The following is a 26,397-nucleotide window of genomic DNA, read 5'->3' as shown; positions in this document are numbered from 1 at the left end:
CTCCATCCCCGATCTCGTCTCGCCGCGCCACCCGGGGCTGCGGGGGTTCTAGCGGTCCGCTCGCCGTTCTGCCCGCCGGAGGAGCGGCGGGAAGGAAGGGGAACGCGGGGACACGCACACCGGCCGCGGCGCGCGCGCATTGCACACTCGCAGCCGCGCGCCCCCGTCGCCGCGCGTCCGACAGAGTGTGGCCCCGCGGCTGGGCCCGGCACCTGCCCGCCCCCCCGGCGCTGCTCCGGCTCCGCCCCGCTCGCCGCCCCGCCGCAGCCGCCGGGGAACCCGCGACATCCCGGCAACTTGCTCGCCGTGGCGCAACTGGTCTCGGCCGCCAAGGCTCCGGCACGCCGGCCGGGGGAGGTAAGTTTCCTGCGCGTTCCCGGCAACCCTGCCTACCCCCTCCCTGTAGCCGCCGCGCCTGAGGCTCTGTGTCTCTGCTGGGACCTGACCTGATCTCCACCCTGCCACTTTGCCTGTCTGAGTTGTGCTGGGGGTGACGTGGAGGGGGCGCCCGTGGACCTTTGCTCCTCGGGGGGCCACAGCCGCGCACTCCCCATGGGCACCCACCGGCTTTCTACCCTTGATTCCTCGGCCGCAGTGACACCCGCTGATCGCCCCCTCCCTCGTTTCGGGGGAACCTGCTGAGTTCGGTTGCCGAGGGAAAGGTGTCCCCGTCATTCTCCCCTGCCACTGAACAGCGGTGAACTTGTTAGGCGCCCCTGGGATGTTCAGAGGGGCTAGCAAGAGTCGGTGTTCTGGTGGTTTCTGGCTCCAGAGCTGGATGGAACAGGTGAGGTAGGGTTCCAGCCTAAAAACAGCCGCCGACTTTTATGGGTCCCCTGTCGCCACTGACCCTGTCAGCGTCACGCTTCAACATCTGGGGCGAGGGGGTTGGGGGGAGAGGGGTTTGCTGGGAGTGTGGGGCAGTGGGGAGAGTGCCGGAGTTGGATTTGCCGCTCCGGTGCCAGGAGTCGTCAGAACCGAAGACAACAAATGTCTGCTTATCTCTCATCTATGCAGATGAACATGTTCTCATTTCTTACCCCCACCCCCCCAAGCCGGCTGTCTGCCGTGCAGAGCACGCTTGGGTAGAAACCTGTTCCAGAGAAGTTGTTTGGATAGGTTAGTGCATATTTTTTCTTCGTGCCTGCTGAAATCAGGGCTACTAACAGGGCTCTGCTATTTACCGTGATGCTGTTAAAGGAAGCGCATGCTGACCCCCCAAGGAACAACCCCCCACCCCCACCCCAAGCCCGCCGCTGCTGCCCCTTGACAACATTCTCAGCTCAGGTAGAGGTCCTAGCTGTAAAATGAATGGCCCATAAGGAAGGACTGAGGACTTGTTAATCGACCTAAGAAGTGGCCTGGGGCTGTTCTCTTGATTTTTAAGCTTGGAGTACTCTTTTTGTCTCTCTTCCTGGAGATTTCCCTCTTGTTCTGTGCAGAGGCTGCTGGGTTTTTGCAGTTCTTGGAGTGGATCAAAGTCCAAGGATTGGTTTTCCTTAGACTCTGGTGTGATGAAATAAATGAGGCTCGCGCGTGCTTTTATCAGAGGGCTACCCGCCTAAAGGAACCCCTGGGGGGAAAAATCAGTCCCAACCAAGTTCAAGGTCAAGCCTTAGGTGTCATGTCTAATCCGAGCTGAAGGACTTGCTGGGTTCTGTGTACAGAGGCAGAGACCCCTGAGGACCAATGCAGCCGGTCTGCTCTTGGTGTGTCAAGTCCAGTTTGGGAAGGAGAGTTACAGTGACATTTTAGTCCAAACTGAGAAAACCGGAGGGGCTGAAAAATACCCCCTCATATTTGCATCAGTCTTGCAGTCTTTAAATACTTTTCAGCATTCTCATTTTGTTTCAACCGTTTCTGAGGGAGATGTGAGGAAGATGATTGCCGCGCGTTCACGGGAGGCATGATTCTGGGATTTATCACGGTGACCAGTGGTTGTTCCAGTCACGGCCCCGTTTGCTGCCCCTCACCCAGAGCCAGCCCCGTACTGCTGAAGCTTTCCATTCTCTAATGGCCAGACTTGCGGTCCCTTCATGGTGGCCAGCACAGTCTCACTGGGATTTACCACTCACATTTTGAAGATGTGAAGAAACTCAGAGTCAGACAATGTTGGGACTCTTCTCTGAGTGGAGGCTCCAGGGGGAGAGAGTTGGTCTAATCTCCTGACAGTTTGTTGCTTTGTGTTTTCTGTCATTGTCCCACTTCTGATCAGGATGAGGTCATTCTGTTCGGTGTGCTGGTTGGTGACCTGGGCTGTAGCTCCGACACAGCCTGTGTGCCAGATCGTACCACCTCCAAGCCTAAAGTCTTTCTCATACGAAACAAAAAGTGCTTCTGGAATTATGTTTCTCTTGCCGGCTTCAGCATGCTGTGGTGTCTAGAAATTTGGTATTATTTCCTTTAGGTCCTACGAAAAACTTCTACCTGTATCAGCCAATGGGTTTAGCTGATCATTGGTTCTAGCTTTGCTTTACTTTTCCTGACTTTGGCGGTTGTATCCCTTGGTGGAGGGGAAAAACAATTGAAAGTGTGCTTGAACTTACCACCTATGCTGTGCAGTGCTTAGCGTTTCTATTTGACTTTAAAGTGTTCAGCGTAAAGTTCTCTCGGGTACTCCATCAGTGTATGCTCACATTTTGATTTTGTTTTTAAAGCTTTGTGGTTTGCATATAGGAAATAACCCCCTCCCCGCAGCTGTTAGATTAATGGAGGTGAATGAAATCATTCAGAAGGGAAGCGTACTGTAAAACAAGACAGCACCTTACTTATAAATTCCCAGCACAGGAGATAATTTTTCCATGAGAGGTGAGTTGTGCCTTCTGAATCACAGGTACAAGAACCCCATTGTTGATCACCCATGTTGTTTTCTGAGTTCATCACATGTAAGTTTTCTTTTTCTTATATAGCATCTATGCCATGCTCTTTTTCATGCCTTCCTGCCTCTTGTTAGTAACGTAGAGCTGGTTAAAGGATACATGCCTAGAAACTGACTCTTGTCACTTTATGAGGGAGCATGTCTGGAGATGGAGAAGCCAACCACTTTTACGCAAGGGCGCTGAGGTCCATTGGGGTAGTTACTAACACTGGCTCGTGGTTTTGGAGGAGGAACCTAATCAGTGAAACCAACCTGGTTTCTGTTCCCTTAAAAATTCTCTTTCCATTTCTTCCTATGTACAGGAAGGTATTTTGTTTTGGCTTACGTATGGAAGGATGGGACAAGGAATGCAGTAATCTTACACACTGCTAACAGGCCTTGCTGTTTACTAGGGGTTGGGATACATTTCCTTCTGATGAAGAATCCGAATGGCAACATTAACTTGTCTAGAGAGGTGCCATTTACAGGTGAGGAAGCTGAAGAGTTAAGAAGTAAGCTGACTATGGTTGGAAGGATGATAGTTGGAAGGATGATGGTTGGAAGGATGATGGTTGGAAGGCCAGCACTGTTTCAGCAATGTTAAGGAGGATTTTTTTTCAAATTTGTGGTGGGATTTATAGGGAGTGTGCAGTTTTGACTTTTAGAAACCACAGAGGTTTGTCAAAAACTTCTGTTTGCCAGTAATTTATGGAGCAGGTATTATTTTTAAGTGGCTTCCTATTAATGTTTTAAAATATCATTGTCTAAATAAGTGCCATTGTACAGAAAATAAATGTCCATTCTGATTCATGTACTGTCATTATCTTGACTAAGATAACATCAGCAGATTCATAACTAATACTTAGTTCCAACCAAGGCTTGAAGAAAGGGACTTGTTTGAATAGAAACAAATGCAGGATGATTTTATTCTGGTAAATAAAGGCAGCCACTAAAGGTAGCCTCGTCACCCAGCCAGTAAAATCATAAATATGCATACATTTAATTTTCATTTGCTTGTACTCCTGTTAAATTGTAATTCAAAGCAGAAAAATAAAGTGTGTGTGTGTGTGTGTGTGTGTGTGGCTACAGCCTTTCTTATTGTTCTCTGAAAAACATCAAGTCCTCAATATGTTATTTGTTACAAAAAAAAAATCATTTCCCTTTGTATGGAATGCATTGACTGGAGTTGGAGGAGTCCTTTTAATTCTTTAGAAGCTGCCCAGTACATTATGTAGCTCAGCACAGCCTTCACTTCTGGTCTTATCTCTGAAACTGGAGGTGTTTCTGTTAAAAGACAGGGAAAGGGGATGGGGTCCTAGCATCATTTTGTCTTAATAATTTTCCTTTTTTTTATTTTTAAAGAAATTAACCTCAAGCTTATTTTTTAATAGCTTGCCGCTACTGATAAGTTTTTTTTTTTTCAGCCATGCCCTACTAAAAATAAACAAATAGGCCAGCCTTGATTTTGTGCAATTTATCCTCAATGTTATCATCATGAGTTTGGTTTCACCAAAATGTACAACGTTGATGACCTCACAGGAAAATACATGAATTCTCTGCAAACTGGGTTACTCTTGGGATGACTTGGAACGCAGCCACTGGGAGGAGGACTGGCACATGAAGTCTGTGTTCTTGCTGGCACTGATTTTCCCTACTGTTTGTGAGACTGAGTGGACAACATGAAATCAGTGTGTTTGGGGGAGTTTATACAAGGCACCGCCTTAAGTCTTTGAGATTCCTGTCTCTAATATATTTTAGAAAACCAACTGTAAAGTTAAAAGGAAATCGAACGCACGGCATGTTTGATATTATTCCCACCCTAGAAATGGGTATGCAGTCTTCCCCTGGAGCTTCACGAGAGGATTCTAATTGCAAGTGCTGGAAGCCTAGGGGATATAATTACCTTGGGGTGAAACTAAGGTTTAGAGACTGGACTCTAGAAAGTTCATCTCTTTTGTAAGGAAAACAAGGGGGTATTTAAGCTACATCCAGCAGTGCTGACTGTTGAGTTTGAAGAGCGGGATAAAGACATAGCTAGTCATAGAAATATACAGAAATGTCTTTCTTTGCTTTACAGAGTCTTGGCACAAGAAATACAATGGGTTGAACATGCTGGCTGATGGGTGGGTCTTTCTTTCTCTTTCTCTCTCTCTCTCTCTCTCTCTCTCTCTCTCTCTCTCTCTCTCTCTCTTTGTTTTTTGATACAGAGTTTCTCTGTGTAGTCTTATCTGTCCTGGAACTTGATTTGTAGACCAAGGTGGCCTCCAACTCAAAGATCCTTCCTCTGCCTCCCAAGTGCCAGGATCAAAGGCATATGCAGCCATCACCTAGTAATTTTATAAAATTTTATTTTAGTTTTATGGACATTGTTGTTTTGCCTGCATGTATGTTTTGTGTGATGGTATTGAATCCCCTGGAACTGAAGTTAAGGACAATTGTGAGCTGCCACATGGGTGCTGGGAATTGAACCCAGGTCTTCTGGAAGAACAGACAGTGCTCTTAACAGCTGAGCCATCTCCCCAGCCCACATGATAGGTTTCTAATGCTTAATTCTTACCTCTTTCCTTTGTTGTTAAAACTGTGCCCAACACCAAGTGACCTACCTGAGAGAGTAGGAAATAAGCTGCAGGTGTTAGGCAAATATTTGTCAGTGAAAGAGATTAGGCATCCTGTTTTGTTTATGTTTATATTCTTTTAACTCTGGGCTATGACACATGGTGAGAAATTTTTAGATGTGTCAGCTACATCCACATTCACGCTTAAAATCTTTGGATGTTTCTTAATCATTTCAATGATTCTTCTATTCTTTCCTGAGCCATTTTAGGAATATCAACCAGACTGATGGGAACAGACCCAGTACTTTACAATGGTCCTTTTTACTAATAAAAACAGTATTTATTCAGTAAACTGCAACTTTTTAGTGTAGTTTTGCTTTCTTAAGTATTTGGGAAAACTAACATGTTTAAGAATACTGTTTAGTTACTTCTCTAATTTAGCAAGAAGATGAATCTACATAAAAAATTTATTTATTGGTGTTAGGGAGAGGTGGTTTAGTAGGTAAAGTAGACCTGAATTCAGTTCCTGTCACGCACATGAAAAGCCAAGCATGGTCATTCATGCATGCAGTCCCACTGCTGGAGAGACAGAGACAGGCAGATTGCAGAGTTCAAGGCAAGCCAGCCCAGCCTACTGGTAACACCTAGGTCTTAATGAAAGAACATACGTCAAAAATAAAGCAGATTGTTCCTGAGAACAAGACCCAAAAATGAACTCTGGCTGCCAAATGTATGCACACATGCGCACACGAACATACACAAATGTCCATCTACACACGTGAAAATACAAATGCTATTGATTTTTTATTTTAAACTACCTGATAAATATATATTAATATTAAGCCAATTAAGTATCCAGCCACTTTGCTGAAGGTGTTTATCAGCTGAAGGAGTTCTCTGGTAGAATTTTTGGGGTCACTCATGTATACTATCATAAGATCTGTGAATAGTGATACTTCCTTTCCGCTTTGTATCCCCTTGATCTCCTTTAGTTGTCTTATTGTTCTAGCTGGCCTTTAAGTTCTGTGTTGAAGAGATAGGGAGAAAGCAGGCAGCCTTGCCTTGTCCCTGATTTCAGTGCGATTGATTTAAGTTTCTCTCTGTTTAGTTTGATGTTGGCTGTAGGCTTGCTGTATATTGCCTTTATTTTGTTTAGGTATGTGCCTTGTATCCATGATCTCTCCAAAACTTTAAATATGAATGGGTGTTGGATTTGTGAAATGCTTTTTCAGCATCCAAGGAGATGATCATGTGTTTTTTATTTTTTTCTTTCAGTTTGTTTTTATGGTGGATTACATTGATGGATTTCTATAAATTGAACCATCCCTGAATGCCTAGGATGAAGCCTATTTGGTCATGGTGGATGATATCTTTGATGTGTTCTTGGAAATTTGGTTTGCAAGTAGTTTATTGAGTATTTTTTTCATCAATGTTCATAAGCAAGATTGGCTGAAGTTCTCTTTCTTTATTGGTTCTTTGTGCAGTTTAAGTATCAAGGTGACTGTGGCTTCAGAGAATGAGATTGGTAATTTTCCTTCTGTTTCTATTTTGTGGAATAGTTTAAAGAGTATTGTTATTAGCTCTTCTTTGAAGGTCTGGTAGAATTCTGCCCTCAAACCATCTGTCCCTGGGCTTTTCTTGGATGGGAGACTTTTGATGAAAGCTTCTATTTCCCTAGGGGATATAGGTCTCTGGCATGAACTTGGTTGCCTGCTCTTTGATCACCTCCCCCTGGCAAGGTGCACTTACTAGGCTCAGAGAAAGAGGATCCAGATAGTCATGATGAGACCTGATAGGCTAGGGTCAGATAGTAGGGGACTAGCAGAGGAGCATGGGGGAGGGGAAAGTGGGAGGAAGGTTGGGACTGGGAGGAGATTGAGGGAGGGGACTACAGCCAGAATAAAAAGTGAATAAATTGTAATAGATAATAATTAAGAAATATATTATTAAATATAATCTATATAATCTATATATTATATATAAGTATATATGGAATATTGGGAAGAATTTTTTTTTAAGGCACTAGATGGTCTAATAGTGAGTTTGAGTCAGGGCTCTGAAATGGGTGAGTTTGAAGCTTCTCCAAGTTAATCATCTGATTATCCAACCTAAAAGACCCATCTTATATGTTTTGTTCACTTGTCACAATGTATATTTACACGCTTGTTTCACTTGTTTTTATGTTACATATCGTTTGACCCAAGATTATACATTCCTTGGAGACATACAGTATGGTTCTTTAGCACTGTTAATCTAATGGTTATCCCATAGTATGTATGTAGTAAATGGTTAAATGAATGAGTAGGTTCCAACTATCCTGAGACGGTGGAATGGGCACCACTGCTTGTAGGCTTAGATTTTTCAAATGCCTACTTTATTTAATTGCCTTTATCTCCCTTCCAACCCCTAACCTTAGGTAAGAGATTAGCAGGGAAAGGGACTGTAGATCTCTTTTATCTACTTCCTGCTGAGAAGGGTCAATGGATTCTTTGGGGATTACCAAACTCAATTGCCAGGATACCAGCAGTCTTTTCAAATAGCAAAGCAGCAGCAACAACACACATCAACAGCAGCAATTCAGTAGATGTGGCTAGACTCTGCCCAAATGGCACGAGTCTGCCAAAGCGGTAAAACTACGACAATGCAGCCTGAGAGGTTTTCTGGAGCATTTCTCTATATGAAGTCCAGTAAAGGATGCGAACCGTTTCAAAGAGTAGAAGTTCAAAAGCATGGAGATGTTGTCTCACTGACTGTGGGCTTTTATTTATCCCTTCCCTGAGTACACACAAGGATGGTTTCCAGCTCACAAAACCGGCGTTCCTCGCACGAGGTAGTTTTCAGCTGACCAACATCATGAGCCTTTTCATGAGGACTATTTTCCACAGGGGCAAAACATTCCCACACCCCACAATTGGGACCCAAACAAAATAACATAGTCACATAACCCAACTGAGTTTCCAAAGAAACCAGAAACCTCCACTTCAACTGCCATCACACCACCCGGGCTTACATCATTAGTTGTGAAGCTTGCTTAAATGATAGCAATGCCCACTGCATTGGGATAGTGATGAGCCCCCACACTGAAGTGTGGGTGATACCATCTCAGGGGCTGAGGTCCTAGACTGAAGGAAAAGGGAGAAAGGAGGAAGAACCAGGCACCAGCACAGCTTCTCTTTGCTTCCTGCTCTTCCCACATATGCCGTGCTTCACTCGTCATGATAGGCTCTACTCATTCAAACTTTGAGCCGAAATAAATCTTTTCTTCCATAAGTTATTTTTGTTAGGTATTTCATCGCAGAAATAAAAGAAGCAACTGATAATATAAACATAAAATAGTAGACAGCAATGAGGAGAAATCGTTAAACATAAGCCAAAACCGTTCAAAAAATGGTTAAAACAGGCTTTTAAACCACCTAGATGGCAAACGTGTCTACCTCTGAAGTAAGAGACTTTTTTGTGATAATATGCAAAGTGTATGTGCCGGTAAAACACCTAAACCAAAGGCAACTTAAGGAAGAAAAAGGTTATTTGGGTTTATAGTTCTAGAGGGTGAAGTGTCCTTCATGGTGGGGAGATATGGCAGGAAGTGGCAGACAAGAATACAGGAACAGGAAACTGAGCAGTCACACCCTAACAGCCCACTCAGGAGAGAGCAAACTGGAAGTGGGATGAGGCTATGAACTCCGAAAGCCCGTACTCAGTGACATGCTTCCTCCAACAAGGCAGCACCATCTTCTTGCACAGCTCCACCAACTGATGACTGATCATTCACGTCTCTGTGCCTATGAGGGACATTGTCATTCAACCCTCCATAGAAGGCTTTGGCACTTCATGTAAAAATTTCCCAACCTCAGCTGGTTTTCCTATAAATGTTAGATGTATTAATTATCCACCATTACAAAAGAAACGGGGACAGTGTGGTTCTCGGGGAAAGTATCAGAATTGCCTGGGAACCTGTTAAAGAGGCAGATCTTTCACTCTACCCCAGGCCAATGGAAGCTGGAAGAATGAGGAGGAGAGCCTACACTCAGTGGCAACACCAGGTTCTTTCAGGTGATTCTAACACATACTCAGTATTTGCTGTAAACTTTAAACCTTTTTCTCGAAGCATCAGCCTCCTAGAGTGTTCTGTGTTCTCAAGTGAATCCCTGTGTGTGGAGAGGTTCCATCTATCTGCTCATCAGGAGAAAAAACATCCCTCTTCCAGTCTTGGCTTTTCTTAGAACCCTGGAGATGACAAGAGAACAAATTCTTGTGACTGGATTGGGTATCTATGACTTCCTGGATGTGTGTGTGTGTGTGTGTGTGCTACTGATGGTCCCTGACCTTTCCAAGTTATGGGTACCAGCAGGATAAGGAAATTGCTCATGATACATGGTGATGACCCAGACCCCGTGCATGGCATATTTTGGGATATTTACTTCAACAACTGCAAAGTGTAAGAAAGGTAGTGAGAGGCAGGGAATATGTATAGGAAGGGAAATGCTGTTTTTTTTTTTTTCCTCTGACTCCTTTCTTTCTCAACCTCTCTTTTCTCTCATATGTTCATGCAATGTATACATGTGGGCATCATTTGGGGGTGGGGAGCAGACTTTCACTGTGTAGCCTAGACTGGCCTTGAACTTACAGTCATGTATCAGCATGCCTGGCTTGAAGTAATAGGTTTTTTTTTTTTTTTTTTTGACAATTTTTAGAATGTTTCAAGTCAATTCAACATTACAGATATTGATAAACCTTTTAGCTAAGGCAATGCCGGGTGCTATGAGATATTCCCAAGTACATAAACATGATCCTGGCTTTCAAGAAGACTGGCTTTCCTGAGAGGCCCACTAAATCCCAAGCACTTCTCAAGATCTGTTTCTTTTCATTTTTCTCTACATATCTGCAAGTGTCTAAGTTAGAGTTTCTATTGCTGTGATGAAACACTGGACCATAAACAACCTGAGAGGAGAGGTTTTATTTCAGCTGATAACTCTCAGGTCATACTCCATGGCCAAGGGAACTCAGTACAGGAAATCAAACGAGCTGGAACCCCGAGGCAAGAGTTGATGCTGAGGCCATGGAGGAGCAATGTTCACTGGCTTGCTCACAGGACATTCACCTTTTTTACTGAGGTTATCTCTTCTAAAAGATGTCTAGCTTTTATCCAGTTACATAGTATTGACTAGCACAGCAAGAGAGGAGGTGGGAACCAATTCAGTTAACATGTGTGTCTATGAGCACAGAGGGATGACAGCTAAGGTTATTGGCACAGCACCGCGGAATAGAGCTTGGAATAGGACTTTGAAAAAGGAGATCATAAGTAGTCCTTTAATTTATGTCTTTAACCTGGTTCTCTTTCTCTCTCTCTCTCTCTCTCTCTCTCTCTCTAAATTCTAGGTTACATGATTGGTGTTGCACTCAAAAATCCCAAAGGCACCTCTGATTCCATGTGTCCAAGAAATCATTATCCCTCTTCTCTGTATCTGATACTCTCACAGACTTTCCAAGCTGTCAATTCATGAGCCACCACATAGCGAAAGCAACATGGGGGCCTTCTTTGACTCCATCTGCTGCATCTAATCTACTATCAACTTCTCTTGGTGTCGCACCCTGAATACCTTCCCCACCCACCTGCATGTTGTTGTCTCTGCAATTCCTTCCTAGACCAGTTTCTTATCTCACTAGTGACTTCTGCATCTACTCTGGATGTCTGATAACCATTACCACGCTGAAGCCATCAGGACAGACATGGTCGAAACAGACAGAGGATTGTTCTGCCTGGATCTTTGTCTCCTGTAGCCAGCTAATCCCACATAGAAGTTGACAGGTTTTGGCTGTCCGGGCTCTCTACCTTGATGACCTTTGCCACTTTTGCATAATTTGAGGATTTACTTTTCTGAACAGTTAATCCACATAGCATCCTATTCTGATGGTGTTGGTTTCATGGAGTGTAGACAGGTCTATCTTCATAATTATAATCAGCTGTTGTTAGGGACACAGGTTGAAAACTCCAGTGTAAATCCTGAGAACTCGCTCAACCCTTTCCAAATACCAGGTTTTAGTGTTCTGTGGGACTCCCTGAAGTGTGCTTGTTCCTTTTATCAAGAAACCAGAGAATGCCCTCACCAGCTCAAGCTGGTCATACCTTGGTCCTGAGCCCTTCAGTGTATGTGGCTACTGTAGCAGATACATGTTTGGACAGGGGCTAGGAGAAAATAACCCAAGAAGCTCCTTCAACTCTGTGTGAGCTACGAGTGTGTGTGTGTGTGTGTGTGTGTTCGTGCCCATCTATGAGGTGTGCACACATGGGTTTGTGTATATGTGCGCCCGTGGAGGGAAGGAGCGTTCATTACTTCTCTTATTGCTGGGACAAAATAACTTAACAAAAGCAACTCAAAGAAGGGGAGGTCCATTTGGGTTACAGTTTGAAGGTTCAGCCCATTTTAATGCATGGTAGTGGGATCAAGAGGTAGCAGTCCCGTTGTATTCTTAGTCGGGAAGCAGAGAAAGATGTGTGCAACTGCTCAGCTTGCTTCTCCTTTTCTCTTTTCTTTTTTTCTTTTCTTTTCCCCTTTTTATTCAGTTTGGGACTCAGACCCTATCAGTTGATGTAACCCACATTCTCTATCTTAATGGCCTCCTTGGAAACACCCTCAAAAAATACCCCGAGGTGTGTGTGTGTGCGTGTGTGTGTGTGTGTTTTCCTAACATGATTCTAAACCAGTCAAATTGAAACTGAAGATTGGCTGTCACAAGTGACCCTTGTCACTGGCAAACATCACTTCAGATCATGGCACTCCATCTCTGGCCCCATAGGTTTCTGACCTTCTCATACTGCAGGTGGCACCGATTCTCATTCCAAAAGTTGGGGAGGTTTGGTGGGAGCATAGAGAATGGTCAGACCAAAGCAAAACTAGAAACAAGCAGGGCAAATTCCAAATCCTTTAGTCCTGTGTCCAGCATCTGGAGCTCATGGTTGTCTCCGTGTTCCAAGAGCCTTCAGTAGCTTCCACACTCCTTCAGTTCTGCTGCCTGCCCTACAGTAGTCTCCCCGTGAGGCCAGCTCCACTCTGTACCTACAGCTTTCCCTGGTGAACATTATGGCCCCGACACATCCGACATTGGGGCGTCTCCGCTACAACACGGGCTTTGCCTTCACAGCTTCACTTAACGGCCTCTCAGGGCCCCCATCCAAGGAATCCGACTGTTCCGTCTTGCCAAAGCACCAGCCGGCTCCTTGACCCTCCAACAGCCCATGTGGCTGGGTCTGGAGTGTGCCTTACATTGACTGACCATGTTCCGGGGTAGCACTCAAGCTGCTCTGGAAGGAGGTCGTCACCACCTTCCCATCTGCTCTCTGGGAAGGATTCGGTGCCGTGGTTACTGAGCTCCGTGCCCTCATGACGGCACGTGTGAAAGTGTTCGGTACATATATGGATGAATAGCACTGCTTCCATTTCTCAGACAAACATCAGAACCAAACCCCGAAACAACCTTTGGCGAAATCCCAGGAAGGAGAGGAAACGCACAGATGTCGGGCACGCCACTGTGCACTGTCAATGCTGCCCATGGACTTTCTCCGACTTCCTGCTGCTTGATGGCATGATCGTTGTGTTCAGCTGTTCTGTAATGGTCACTGCAGTAATTACCCCCAAGGAAGGTTGCCCACAAGTCGTATTTTTAGAAGGATGCTCCCAGGACACTGAACTGGGCCCCTGGGAGCAGGGATGAAGGGAAGGCTTCATTATTGACCTTTTTTAAACAAACAAACAAACAAACAAACAAACAAAAAACAACTCTGAACTTTAAACTACATGTATGAGTTGGTTTAAGTTAAAATTATAATGGAGGAGGGGATGCAAAGGCTGGGCATTCCTATGATTCATAGAAAAGGAGGGGTGCAGTTGGCAGGGGTTGGTGGGGGAGGCCTATCGATCCTTTCAAAAACGCCAGGCTTTCAAGGATACAGCCAGTTACTAATGACTCCCTGTGTATACCGATGGATGTCAAGTGGCTCATACTCAAAGCGGATTCTGCACTCTATAAAATAACTTTTAAAGGCTTGCCTGTATGCTTCCATTGTCAAATACAACATTTAATCAAAGAGGAAAAGGTCAGCTTTGCCTACACCTATAAGAGCCGGCAGTGGCTGAGGAATGAATTAGGTGCAAAAGCATTCATCTTGGTGGTCCAGGTGTTTTTCAGGTTGGAGCGGGCAGGGGATTATAGAAGCCTGGGGAGCCGATAAGAAGTCCTGCAGTCCTGGCTGTCTGAGATGCTAAGGCTGAAAGATCACAAATCCAAAGGCAATCCGGGCTACAGAATAAGCTCACAGACAGCCAGGACAAACTCAGGAAGATCCTGTTCCAAATAAGAATTAAAAGAAGGCTGTGGGGTACCTTTCTGGCATGTAGGAGACCGGGAATAGCACCTCAGTAAAGAAATAGATAGGCCTGACCCGTGCTTGCATCGACTCTTTCCACCTGGCCTGGTTAGTTACTCTGTAACAGAAATTCAAACCTCACAGGATTAACCACTGCAGGCTCCTGTTGCCACAGAACCACTCCAGCTGCTACGACTTCCGTGCTGGGGACAGAAAATTAGTGAAAGCATACCCACTCGTCTTAGTTCAGGCTACTGTTACAAAGCACCATCGACTAGGTGGCTTCTACAGAACAGAATTTATTTCTGACGGTTCTGGATGCTGAAAGCCCAAGATCAGAATGCCAGCATAGTTGGTGTCCGGGTTGAGCTTGCAGAGAGGCGACCTCATGTTATATTGCCATATGGCAGGAAGAGAGGAGCCTCCTGAATATTGATTTTTTTTGAGATTTATTTTTTTACTTTTAATTATGTATATATGTGCATGTCTGTTGTGGGTAGGAGCACATGGATGCAGTGCCCACCGAGACTACAGACATCAGACAGGCTGTCGTGAGCTGCCTGATGTAGGTGCTTGGACTTGAGCTTGAGTCCTCAGGAAAAGCAGTATGTACTCTTAACCACTGTGAACAAAAATTCCTGAGAAGAAGCTGTGTCTAGCTGTCTGTGAACAACAACAACAATGACAAAACCTTCCTGGGAGGAGTTTCTGTACAGACTGATGGACCAATTGGAATTTCAGTACAGTGGAGAGATTGGCATTTTGTGGGTTCAGAGGCTGATCACTTTATCTTGGGCCAGTTGTAGCCTTGATTCCTTGTCCTACTCTGTATCTGAACTAACACCTCGAGATAATAAATAAAAACCTCTTAGAAGCTATAAACTCGGGGGAACACTAGCTTCCACCAACCCAAGAGGTAAGATAACATATTAAGCCAATAGAAAATCTTCCCCCATCTCAACGGGTCCACCTCTCAACTGCTGTACCCCACCAATGCATTTTAAACTTGCCTTCATCTATGACTTTCCTTGTCCTGTTTTTAAACTATAAAAACCAGTGAATCTGCTTCCACGTTGGAACATGGAATTTGGGGTAACCTAAATCTGTGTTCATGGGCCATGGTCACCAGAATATGGCTACGAATGAACTATCTCTTGGTCTTTTTAAGATGAGAGCTGTTTTTACTTTGACACTGCTGAGCCATCTCTCCAGCCCTCTGAGTACTCTCCTGACTTTTGGGGTGACCCAGGCTTTCAGCTTGTTCTGTGGCAGTTAATGTTCTAAAAGGAACACATTCTATGATGAACTGTGGTATATACACAGATACAAATACTACTTACAATCAAAACAATGGTTTCATGAAACAGCACTTCCACAGTATCTGAAATAACCCTCCTACCTCCAACTTCAGATACACAGTGGCCATGATCCATTAGATTGGTAATACTTCCATTATAGGGCTCTTCTCAGCTGCCTGTGAATTGTGCCTCATATCCAGGACTCTGCATTTATGTGCCTTCCAGGAGATGGGAGGGTTAACGACCGTATGGAGCCTCGCCCCATAAAGTTTTGGTTTCTGTCAGGAAGGCAAGATGCATCATGTGAAGTAGACACCTGTTGGAATTTGGACTTGGAGGACAGTAGTTCATGAAACCACCTTGCCACGCAGAACTCGTAAGCTTCAGCAATGATGAACCGTAACCTTTAAATTGAGCATATCTATATATTTTTTCATATAATGTTTACCCTAAAGCTTGTACGCTGTTATTTTTAGCAAGAACCTAAATACTGAAAAGCAAAGCAAAACAAAACAAAAAACGTTACTTAAAAACATGTCTAGGGCAATTTGAGAGTGTTTGTTTTCTTTCCACCCCGACTTCATTGATGTATCAAGTCTTCCCATTGTAACTGGCCACATAAGCACAAAATGAAAAGGGCTCAATTGAAGGGCCCCGTGGTTGCTCAGACACTGTGCAGCCTGCTTTGCTTCTAGGGCACATGTCCTTTTGGCAGAGGCCTTGTCTGTCCCTTTAAAGAACAACATTGACCATGACCATTTTTCAAATAGAAAACCTCCCAATAGTTGGTGTATCTTCTTCCATGTCTTTTTAAGATTGAAAAGAGAGCATTTGACGGGGGAATCTGTTCGAAGGTGCGGTGTTCTTTGTCCCACACGAATTGGCCCCATCTTGTTATTTCTGGAACTTCTTCTGATTTCATTCATTTCTTTTAAGGAGGTTCTACCTCTGTGGCGTTAAGAGCCAGCCTAGGAGGTACTTAGCTTTCCTTGTTGTCGTAACAGGATACCCTGCAGAAACAACTTCAAGAGGATTTATGTTGGCTCAAGGTTCAGGAAATGAAGTCCAGCATGGCGGGGAAGCCATAGCAGCTGGAATGGGTCTGTGACGAAGGAAGCTTGCGGTGGCAATTGTCTCCTGTGGCCCACCCAGGAATCAGAGAAAGCTAGACACAAAGTGGGGAGCTGTGCCAAAGTTCCAGCTCCTTCAAAACAGTGCATTCAGCTGCAGACCACATGTTAAAAGCATGTAACCCTATGGGGTACATTTGGGATTTAACCTGCAGCAGCCATTTGCTGTGCTGTTGAGACTATGTTGCAATCTAGGGACTAGATAAAACCAATAGTGTCTAAATTGTGGTTTCTATAAGACACGTTGTACTTTGAAATTGCTCTTTTTTTCATTTTTAAAGATTCTCTCTTGCTCTGTATGTCTCCTTCTCCTTTCCACTTCTCTCTCCCTCTCCACTGAGTGTGTGTGTGTGTGTGTGTGTGTGTGTGTGTGTGTGTGTGTGTGTGTGTTCAGGTTGCCACCCAAGTCAGAAAATGGCATCAGGTTCCTGGAGCTGGAGTTAAAAATGCTTATGTGTTGCCTGATGTTAGGAACTGAACTCAGGTCCTTTGGAAGAGTACCAAGGGCTCTGAACTGCTCTCTAGCCTCTGAAATTACTCTTTTTCTTAAAGAGGGAGAGAGTGGGAATGACCCACGAGGGGTTTTAGAGAGGGGACCTTCAAAGGTCTCTGCTCCAATCCTTTGCCTTTTACTTAGCTGAAAAGCCAATGGCAAGTACGTTTTCCAAAGTGCTACCTTTTAACGCCGAGACCAGCATCATTTTCTTTTTATTCTCTGTGAAGTATTTATAGCGTGTCTGCTACTTTATCAGATCTAAAGCAAGATTTCATAAATGTTTTTATTTCACTTAATTGTAGTGGCAAAATATGATGGATATTTTGATGACAGTTTCATTTTCAGTTTTTATGTCCTTAGAACTCATAGATGACAAATTGTCTTTCTCTTTCCCTTGGAGAAATTACATAGAGAAGTCCCCCAAATTTCCTGTCTCCTAACAGCCAAACTCCAATAAAGCAAGGAAAACGAATAATGAAAAATTAATGTTATTTTAAGAAGTGACGTCAGCAGGCTTTGTGTGTGTGAGTACGTGTGTGTGCCCAAGAATTCATCTTTGGAAAGAAACAAGGCATTGCTTTGATGAGCTATTTTAAAGTGATGCCTGTTTACTGTTTTCCCCAAGATATATGACTTAGATGGAGAGAGGGGAGGGTGAATGGGAAATGGAGCAAATGGCAACTCTGCCTCTGGTGCCAAGAGAAGCAAAACTTTTGTTTATGTTTGTTTATAGAAAGCAAAATGCAAATTTAGCTTGTAAGGTCCAGCTGGGTTTCATAAATTTGCTTAAGGAACACCTCAGAGCTCCTTACATTTAATTATTACGTTTACATTATTACATTAAACTGTATCAAAGCTGTGACCCTTTGTTACAGTTTGTCATGTTGTGGTGAACCCCCAACCATAGTTATTTTGTTGCTACTTCGTAACTGTAATTTTGCTGCTGTTGTAAATAATCACATAAAGGTAAGGGACTGTCTCCTACATAGTAGTCGGCGGCATAAGCATGGGGCATCCTTTCCTTTTGTGCAGGCTTTATGAAGAATAGTCCCTTCCACACATCAGAAGCTCTGGAAGCAGTTTGGAACTTAGAGTCAAGTATCCGTATAGTGCCTCTGCGTTTGTTTCTTTGGTAGTCTGCACCCTGCACTGACCCTTGCTCTCACCGGCTCACTCTCCTATCCCCGTGCTCAGAACAGTGTCTAAGCCCAGTGGGTCTCAGCCTTCCTAAAGCTGCAACCCTTTGATACAGTTTGTCATGTTGTGGTGAACCGCCAACCGTAAAGTTATTTTGTTGCTACTTCACAACTGTAATTTTGCTACTATCGTGAGTAATAATGTAAATATCTAATATGGGACCCTCTCCAAAGGCCTGGAGGCTGGCCTGCAGTTTGTATTTGCTGAATGCATTCCTGTATAAGATGTAGCTTACTTTGTTAACCTCATTCACCCCTCCTTTTGAAAACGTGAACCATTCTAGCCTGACCACCATTTCAACTCCTTGTCCCAGTATGTGGCCTTGAGTGCTGACAAATTTTAGACTTTTTTCCATTTCTTACTTTTTTGAGGGAGGGAGTTCTGGGGTGTGCTTCCTTTGAGATAACTTCATGACCTCACGTATCTCTTTGGGAGACTCGTCTACTCTTGGGACCCTGAGTTTTATCAGTGAGGAATGTGCGCCTTCACAGACATCTCTTGAAAACCTCAGCCTGCCTCCTTCCCCAGGTTCCGAGTTTTCACAGAGTTACTGTCTTTGTAGATTTAGAAACTAGTGCCTTCTTTTTTCTGTTCACCGCAGGCTTGCCTAGCCGCTGGCCTTAACATGATATTCTCTGTCCTTGATGTTTTCCGATCCTGATCCCTCTTAACTGCCTTACACCAGCAGCTTCCCAAGCAGCTTCATACTCCCCATTTTCCTTTGTTCATCTCTAATCTTGCGGCTAAGGTTCTGTAGGATAGGCCTTGTTACACACACACACACACATGCACACACACACACCTCAGCATTTTGGGCGTTGTTTCGTAGAATTCATCCACAGTCTGGCCCTGCAGGACTGTCATTTTTTGTTACCGTGATCTCATCGTGGGTATAGCACCACAGAGCGACAGCAACTATAGACCACATACGACACGTAAGACATGGAATCATAGATCTTAGTGTTTTGTTAGCTTCATACTTTGGTAAAGGGAGGATGGGAATGGATGGAAGCATACAGGACATGGTATATTCCCCATCATGGACACAGTAGCTGTGCCGTGTTCAAACTCTCTCTCAGAAGACAGTGATGCAACAAGAAAAGTTTTGTGAACAAGTGATGAGCCAATATTTTCAATCGGTCTGGTGAGCGGTATGGTGGAATGAATTTGAAAGGAAATAAGCCAGGGACCTTGAGGCTAGTGACAGATTTGAGGCCTCAGTAAAGGTAGTGAGCACAGGGAAAGGGGAGCAGATTTGAGACTTGGAGGTGTTGACCTCTGTAGATACAAATGTTGAGAGAACGTTAGGAGCAGATGAAAGAGGGTCTTTAGTTTTTAGCTGGACGCTTAGAAGAGTGGAGAGAGATGCCCCAGTGAGAAAAATGTGTGGGGAAGAGGTAGCATGACAAAGGGAGGAAGTTCATGATGGTGAGTCCCACTTCGGAGATTCACTTGAGCGGCTCATGGGAGGGCTAGGCGGGTGGCTACGGCAAGAGTGGTCTGGGACGGAGACAGTGGCAATGGTAAGGTGATGCCACTGAGACCCCTGCAGGATCTCCAGGTGGAGTCTTGGAGGAGGGTGGATGTAAGGAGAGATGCCACGGTGGAGCCACGGTGGTTAGAATGCTGGTGAATTGTTAAAGGCTTGGGATTAATAAAACTTCCCCGAAGAGGTGTGTGCAGCCGAGCGTGCTGTCCTCTGATCTTAATTTGCAATTTAATTACCTCATACATTGGCTCAGCCTCTCTTTTTATTACCGAATTGCCTTCTATCTTCTTCTCTGTTTGAGGAAATGGCATCTAATTTTTGTGCTATGGTACATACTCGGTTGTTTTAGGAGGCATCTGGTATGTTTTTCCCAGAAGTGATTTCTCAAGCCCACTTTCTCTTTGGCATTTTTCTTCTTCTTGTGACTCCTGGAACCTTCCCCTGAGGCTGGTTTATCACTGCCTCCAAGCTTATCTCTCCAAGCAGGCTCAAGTCCCGGAGGGCAGGGCCCGCATCTTTGCCCGCCCTGTGTTCCCACCCAACTTTACAGCGTCTGTGCCTTCTGCACCCTAGATGCGCTACTGTGTTTCTTCGATTGTTTCCAGTCTCCTTTAGAGGAACAAAGGGAAAAAGGAACTTAAGGTTCTGTAGGATAGGCCTTGAACTAAGTTGAAAATGCCTCCTTCAAAAATGTTTTCAATTTATTGTTCTATTTCTTACCTTAAAAGAAAAGAAACTGAAGTACTAAGAAGGTCCACAAAGGCCAATGGAACTCCTTGTGATTTGCCTTTATTGTTGCTTTAGACTCAAAAGGATAAAAATGTCTTTTGACAAACTCCTTTCTACCTGCTTGCAAATGGAGTCTATCTCTTGGTGTGTTCTGAGGCTTCCTGTGCTTCAGAACGGCATTTGCTTACATTTGCCCAAGCTGAATTTGAATGCGGTGAGCTTCGTGGTCTGAGCTGCACAACTCTGACTCATCCAGCCCTTGTGCTGACACTTGGATGACCTCTGGTCAAGTGGCTTGACCTTGTTCCTGCCTTTTTCTCTTTCTCATCGGTAGCATGAACATCTTTAGCTGGCTCTTGACTGAGATCAAAGGCATGATGTATTTGAGAAGCCAAATTGAGTGATGGCCTTTGAGGTCCTCAGAACAAAAGTATCACACGCATTAGAGAATGTATTTTATAGGGATTACAGAAAGAGGCCATGCTCAGGACATCATTTTTATAGCAAGGATGGGTCTGAGCTAAGGGTCATTGTAAAGACTTTCTGTGCTAGCCCCGGAACCCAAGGTTGGGAAGGAAGCATTTTCCTGAAGACTGGTGAAATGTTCTGAGTTGAAACACACACTCAAAATGGGTGCTGAGAAGAAAGTCAAACCCATGTTTAGAATGCTGGCAGCCAGCAAATCATTGGTTCAGAGTAGCACGTGATGTCTCAGGTGCTAAGTAAGTATCTGCTTCTTGTATGGGTGTAACTTACCGCATTTCAGAGTCCAGCACCAAGACAAACACACACACACAGGTCAATGTTTCAAAGAATGTTATTTCTCGGGCTCAGTATGAGATGCTCTCAGAAGTCATGTGCCTGTGAGATTTCTAAGGCATTTGAATCTAATTGGATTTCTCAAATGCCAGTGAAAATTTCAGTAACAGAAATATTACAGTGCCAGTGGTATGTGTCAGCGGGATCAGACTAGACTTAGCAACATGGATAACACCTGCTCAAAACAAGAGGAACCATTTTCTGTGACTCATACAAAAACTGGAACTGCTGACCTTGCGAAACATGCTCTCAAGCCTCTGTGCTGACACCATTGGCAAGGGGACTTTGAGACTGGCCACTGTGTGACTCTGGCTTCTGTGACCGTTGAGTTTCCAGTGCATGCCACCTGTCAATCGTAAGGACCTCCCAGAACTTCCAACAGTGCCATGGCCCCTGGCCTGCTAGCTGGTGGGCCTTATACTAGACGCTGGTTGAGCCTGCTCCTGAAGTGTTCTCTGCAGACAGCATTCCCCAGGGTGAGCCTGCTGCATTTTTCTGCCCACACATTACCCACTTGGTGAGATGTCTGGTTACATGAGATTCCACGCGTGATAGCATGACATTGTACGGAATGTTTGAGTAGATAAAACATGACAAATCTTTTGTGGGCATCCTAATGGTCAAGCACGCCAGAGATCACTGACTGTGCCCTCTGCACATTGGAATAGGAATCTTTAGGTCTGTAACCCTGGCGTTGGTTCTGTCAACATAACACTAAAATCTGAATTGTTTACTCAGCCTGGCCATTGGGCTGTTTCTTGGTCCAACTGTAGACTTAGTGTAACTTGGTTCTGACTACAGGCTATATCACAGATTTACTTAACGTGATTTACTCAAAGCATGGTGGATGGAGCATGAGCTGAGATTAGAAGGCAGTGCTGTGAATATCCCCACCTGCTCAAATGGGAGTGGACAAAATGGTTAAAAGATGCTGGGATCCCATATGAGAGTGCCCGCATCCCTGCTGGCAGCACTGGAGACTCCCAGGCACTCTCTGAATCTTCATCCACACCTGTTATAATGAGTCATGTTCACCTTAGCCATTTTAATAGGTCTATCTAAGAGGCACCTTGTGGTTTAATTTTTTTTTTTAAGTAATTAACCATGTTCACCATCTTTAACTGCTTTTACAGTGGGGTGCTCTGCTCTCGTTATTTATCAGATAAGTTACTACATAATCATGCTGTCTATACATAAGACAGTTTTACATGGAATATAAGTAGAAACACAGAGAGATTTGTAGCCAATTTAAAGCCACAAAGTTATTGAGCAAAAGAATTAAGGGAACAGTGTATTAAACTTTGGGAGACGGTCAGGGCATTGAGGGGGAGAGTCTTAGAAGAATGGAATCAACAGGGATAGGAGAAGTAAGAGCTGGTTCCCACGACGTCTTTTAGATCACTGTCCATGGATTTCCATCGTGAAGATAAAACATGGGCATATTTGTCGTTATAGCATAGAGATATAAATGACACAAAATTGCTAAAAATAAGTAAAGGGTAAAACTGAATGTTAAGAAACAGTGTGGGGGGAAATAAATACTGGAAACTAGTTTGTGATTAAAGAGGAGAAGAAAGAAAGGGAATGATAGAGAGAAACAGGGGCTACAATGACAGTGCCTTGGCAATATGTGACTAAACTTACTTGGGTGTCTATTATAGTCTAGGCACTTTCTAAGTTATAACAGTGTATCAACTTCCTTCATATTCAGAGAAACTCTTTTTTGTTTGTTTGGTTTTTTTTTTTTGTTTATTTTGTTTATTTTTATTTTTTATTTTTTTTTTGGTTTGGTTGGTTGGTTTGGTTTTTTTTTTCTAAACAGAGTTTCTCTGTATAGCCTTGGCTGTTCAGGACTCACTTTTTATACCAGGCTGGGTTTGAACTCACAGACATCCACCTACCTCTCTGCCTCCCCAAGGGCTGGGATTAAAGGCATGCAACACCATATCCGACTTCAGAGAAATTTTTGAGGTAGAGGATATTATCGCCATTTAACTAACAAGGAAACCAAGGGCCAGACGTATTAAATTTTACTTAAGATGATGATGCCAGGTTTCAAATCCAGGTGGTCCAGCTACAGGACCATCTCTCTTAGGTAGGGTGCCTTGTAGGTTTCATAATAGGCTGATGACTGTGATGCCTCAAAGCACATACAGCGGGTGTTTCTCGATCCTAAGACGGCTTGGCTTGTTTGGGGAGGCCATCTTTTGAAGAAGTACTTAGCTTTTGTTCGGTTAAAAACCAACTGGATATTTAAATGCCCGTCCTCATAGTACTGGGCGCTAGTATTCTTTTCTAGTTGGTGAGGCCAGTGAAACAGAAAGTAAGTATCCTCAGTTGGCAGTAAGAAAGGAAGCATGCTCCCTCTGTTTCTTTTGTAAAGCACCGATGCTTTTGTCATGATTCCATTTTCATAATTCAGTCACCTCTCAAAGATGCCAGATGCCAATTCACACACACACACACACACACACACACACACACACACACACACACGCACACACGCGCGCGCAGCTGGTAGGGGTTGCCACATGTACACTTGAAGGAGAAGCAAACATTTAAGTTGTAACATAGACTCAAACTACAGAAGCAAAACTATGCAGATACTCCAAATAGAAAGCATAGTAAGTGCGAAGCCCCTGGGGTATCCTTCCCTCTCTTTTCTTCCCCAACCTAGGACACACTGATTCTCTACAGTGGCTGAGATCACTCAGTATCCCTCTGTGCCTCGGGATCAGTACAGTCCTGGTTTGAGATCTAGAACTGAAAAAGAAAGATGTTAAAAAGACCAGCAAAAGCCATTTTTACTGAACAATACCCTTTAATTCAGTAATTAATTTTGTTGTTGTTTTGTTTGGGACAGGGTCTCCCGTTGTAATTCATGCTTGCCTCAAAATTAAGATCCTCCTGCCTCAGCCTTACAGATAGGCTGCCACCATGCCTGGCCAGTGATTTCTGTTTTCACAGAAAAAAAAAAGTTACTGGAAGAAAAAAAAACCAAAAAACATTGTTAGAACAATGTTAATAATGATGAAAAGTTAAAAATAATTTCAGTTACCTGACATTTAGAGAAATGATTAAACCATCTTAGCCCTAAGGACAGAATATTATTTGAAGATAAAGTTCTGTGGTGAAATCTGTTTCAAACATGCAGAAAAATACATTACAGAAAGTTGTAATTTGTTCACCGTTTATTGTTCATTTGATTGTATATGACTACAGTATGAAGAATATGAGGACATTATTTTTGTTTTATTTTTTGTTTGTTTGTTTGTTTTTCTTGAAACAAAGTGTCACTCTGTAGCCCAGGCTGGCCTCAGACTCACTTTGTAGCCCAGGCTTGATTTCAATTTAAAACAATATTCCTGCCTCAGCTTCCAGAGTCTTGGGATTATAGGCGTAAGCCTCCATGCCCAGCTAAAAGCAAGTCATTTAAAAAAGTGATATTCCAGGGTGTAGAAAATAGTGAACAAGGATGACAAAATATAGGCTATTGATACCAATAGCCAGGAACTGGGGCGTAGATGAGTCTGCCCCCACTGTGGGCCAAGATGTTGCGATGGAGAAATGTCCTTCAAGGCTTATGGGAAGTAATATTGATTGAAAAAGAAAAAGTGAGCCATGTCAGCAGATGAAATTTATTTTTGGAGTAAAAATTACTTTAAAGAATGTTTTATATCTACGATCACAGCCCATATCCAAGTATGGCATTGAAACAAAAACAAAAACAAACCAAAAACTCTGTGAAAGTCTTAATTCTTCACAGATACTGTACTTTGAAATTGTGTACAACTGAATTCCAGAAAAACCAGGGGATTTTAATAAAGCCTGTAGGTACCATCATAGTGGAACCTGGACTGTGTTGAGAAAATAAGACCTTTGAGCTGGTCCCACCACATCATATTAGAATGGGACAATAAACTCCTTAGAATCCATTAGGTCCCTTAAAATGGGAGGAGTGCAGGATGAGTGCACTCATCTTTATATGCATGCAGGATACAAATGCACATCAAGCAACACGGAAGCAGGAAGAAATGAAGGGATTTTACGATTGTTTGGGATTTAAATTTTGAGTATGATGGTCTTATATATAACTCCTGCTTTATTCTGGGGGTCAGAATGGATACTGGCTTCCTTGAAATCTCATTGGAAATCTTCTCCACCTCGCTGGTCCTTCAATCATTAACAAGTGAACAGATATGGCCTCCGTAGTCACCGTTGCCAAGAAAGATCAACTTTAGTACCTGCCTATGATCCCTTTCAAAATGTGTAATAATTTGGTTTCAAGGGTCACATGTCTTGGTTGAGGGCTGCTTTAGAGCCTCAGGGGCTATTGTAGAATTCTTTTGTGTCTAAAAAGTATCATACCTCATATAAAGACCTGCACTCATGAAGACTACTCCACCCATTTTAAGGGCCTACTGGATTCTAAGGAGTTTATTGTTCCAATTCTAATATGACATGGTGGGACCAGCTCAAAGGTTTTATTTGTTAATCCAGTACAGTTTCCGCTATGATGGTTCCTCTGGGCTTCACTAAAATCCTCTGCTTTTCTGGAATTCAGTTGTATACAATTTCAAAGTGTTTGAGTATATATGGCACCAATTTGACGTGATATCACTCTAGATAGCTGTTTGTTTTATGGGGGAATAAGAAAGAGGCAGAGTTGGTGTTGCAATGGTACAGTGGGCATATTTAGGGTGACTCAGCCCCTTTGTCTTTTCAGCAGCATCTAAAGCGAGGCGAATGTTGCCCACATGAGTGATCACCAGGAGGACTAAAGGAATGTGGATACGGGCTAGAGAGGTGGCTCAGTGGTTAAGAATTCATACTGCTCTTCAGGAGGACCCAAGTTCAATTCCCAGCACCCATAGTGGGTGGCATATAATCACCTGTAACTCCAGTCACACATTTGAAAGCGATAAAAATGCTAGAATTATGCCCTTTGCTTTTGAAAATTGCAAAAGGAAGTACATTCTAAGGCACAAATTGCAGTCCTTTAATGATGTGGGCGGGCCAGGGTGGAGGAGGTGTGGAGATAGCTTGCAACCTCTCCCTGCTATATGCATCCTCCATGGATTGTCACCTTCTTGCCACAAGCACCCTTCCTGAGCGCCAGCATGCTAGTCCCATGGCAGTAACAACTCCAGGAAGCCTTCCCGGGATGCTGGAGTAGGCAGTGAAGTGGGGCAGACAAGCGTTTTATTTCCACTTGTCTTAGGGGACTCCGTCACCTTGCAGAATGTGTGTTCACTAGGTGTGTCTCACCTTTCTCTGTTGGATATAAACTCGTTGGGTGTGGAAGGAGCTCGTTGAATCCTCGATTGGAGTAGGATGTTGGCAAATGGAATTCTCTTCAATTCAAGGACTTGTGGCTGAATTATGTGTATCCCTTTGTTTGATTAATAATGTTCAAAATGATATGGAGCCATTTCAGATGATGTCTTTGCTTTTTTTATCAG

The 26,397-nt window shown here is 43.8% G+C and overlaps 1 protein-coding gene across 2 annotated transcripts in view; it reads left to right on the top strand.

Annotated features, from left to right (window-relative positions):
• Positions 1-225: 225 nt before the first annotated feature.
• Positions 226-26,397, top strand: part of Pip5k1b (phosphatidylinositol-4-phosphate 5-kinase type 1 beta) — a 270,694-nt gene continuing 244,522 nt past the window's right edge. Inside the window, exon 1 of one of the 2 annotated variants that reach the window (XM_060387780.1) lies at positions 226-357. The gene's annotated coding sequence lies outside the window, so the exon portion shown is untranslated. Of the gene's footprint in view, positions 358-465; positions 788-26,397 lie in introns of those variants that run through there. The other variant, XM_060387797.1, reaches the window with a different exon arrangement.

Source organism: Meriones unguiculatus, chromosome 1, assembly GCF_030254825.1.
Source record: "Meriones unguiculatus strain TT.TT164.6M chromosome 1, Bangor_MerUng_6.1, whole genome shotgun sequence".
NCBI lineage: Eukaryota > Metazoa > Chordata > Mammalia > Rodentia > Muridae > Meriones > Meriones unguiculatus.
This window is presented reverse-complemented; position numbering and strand designations above follow the sequence as displayed.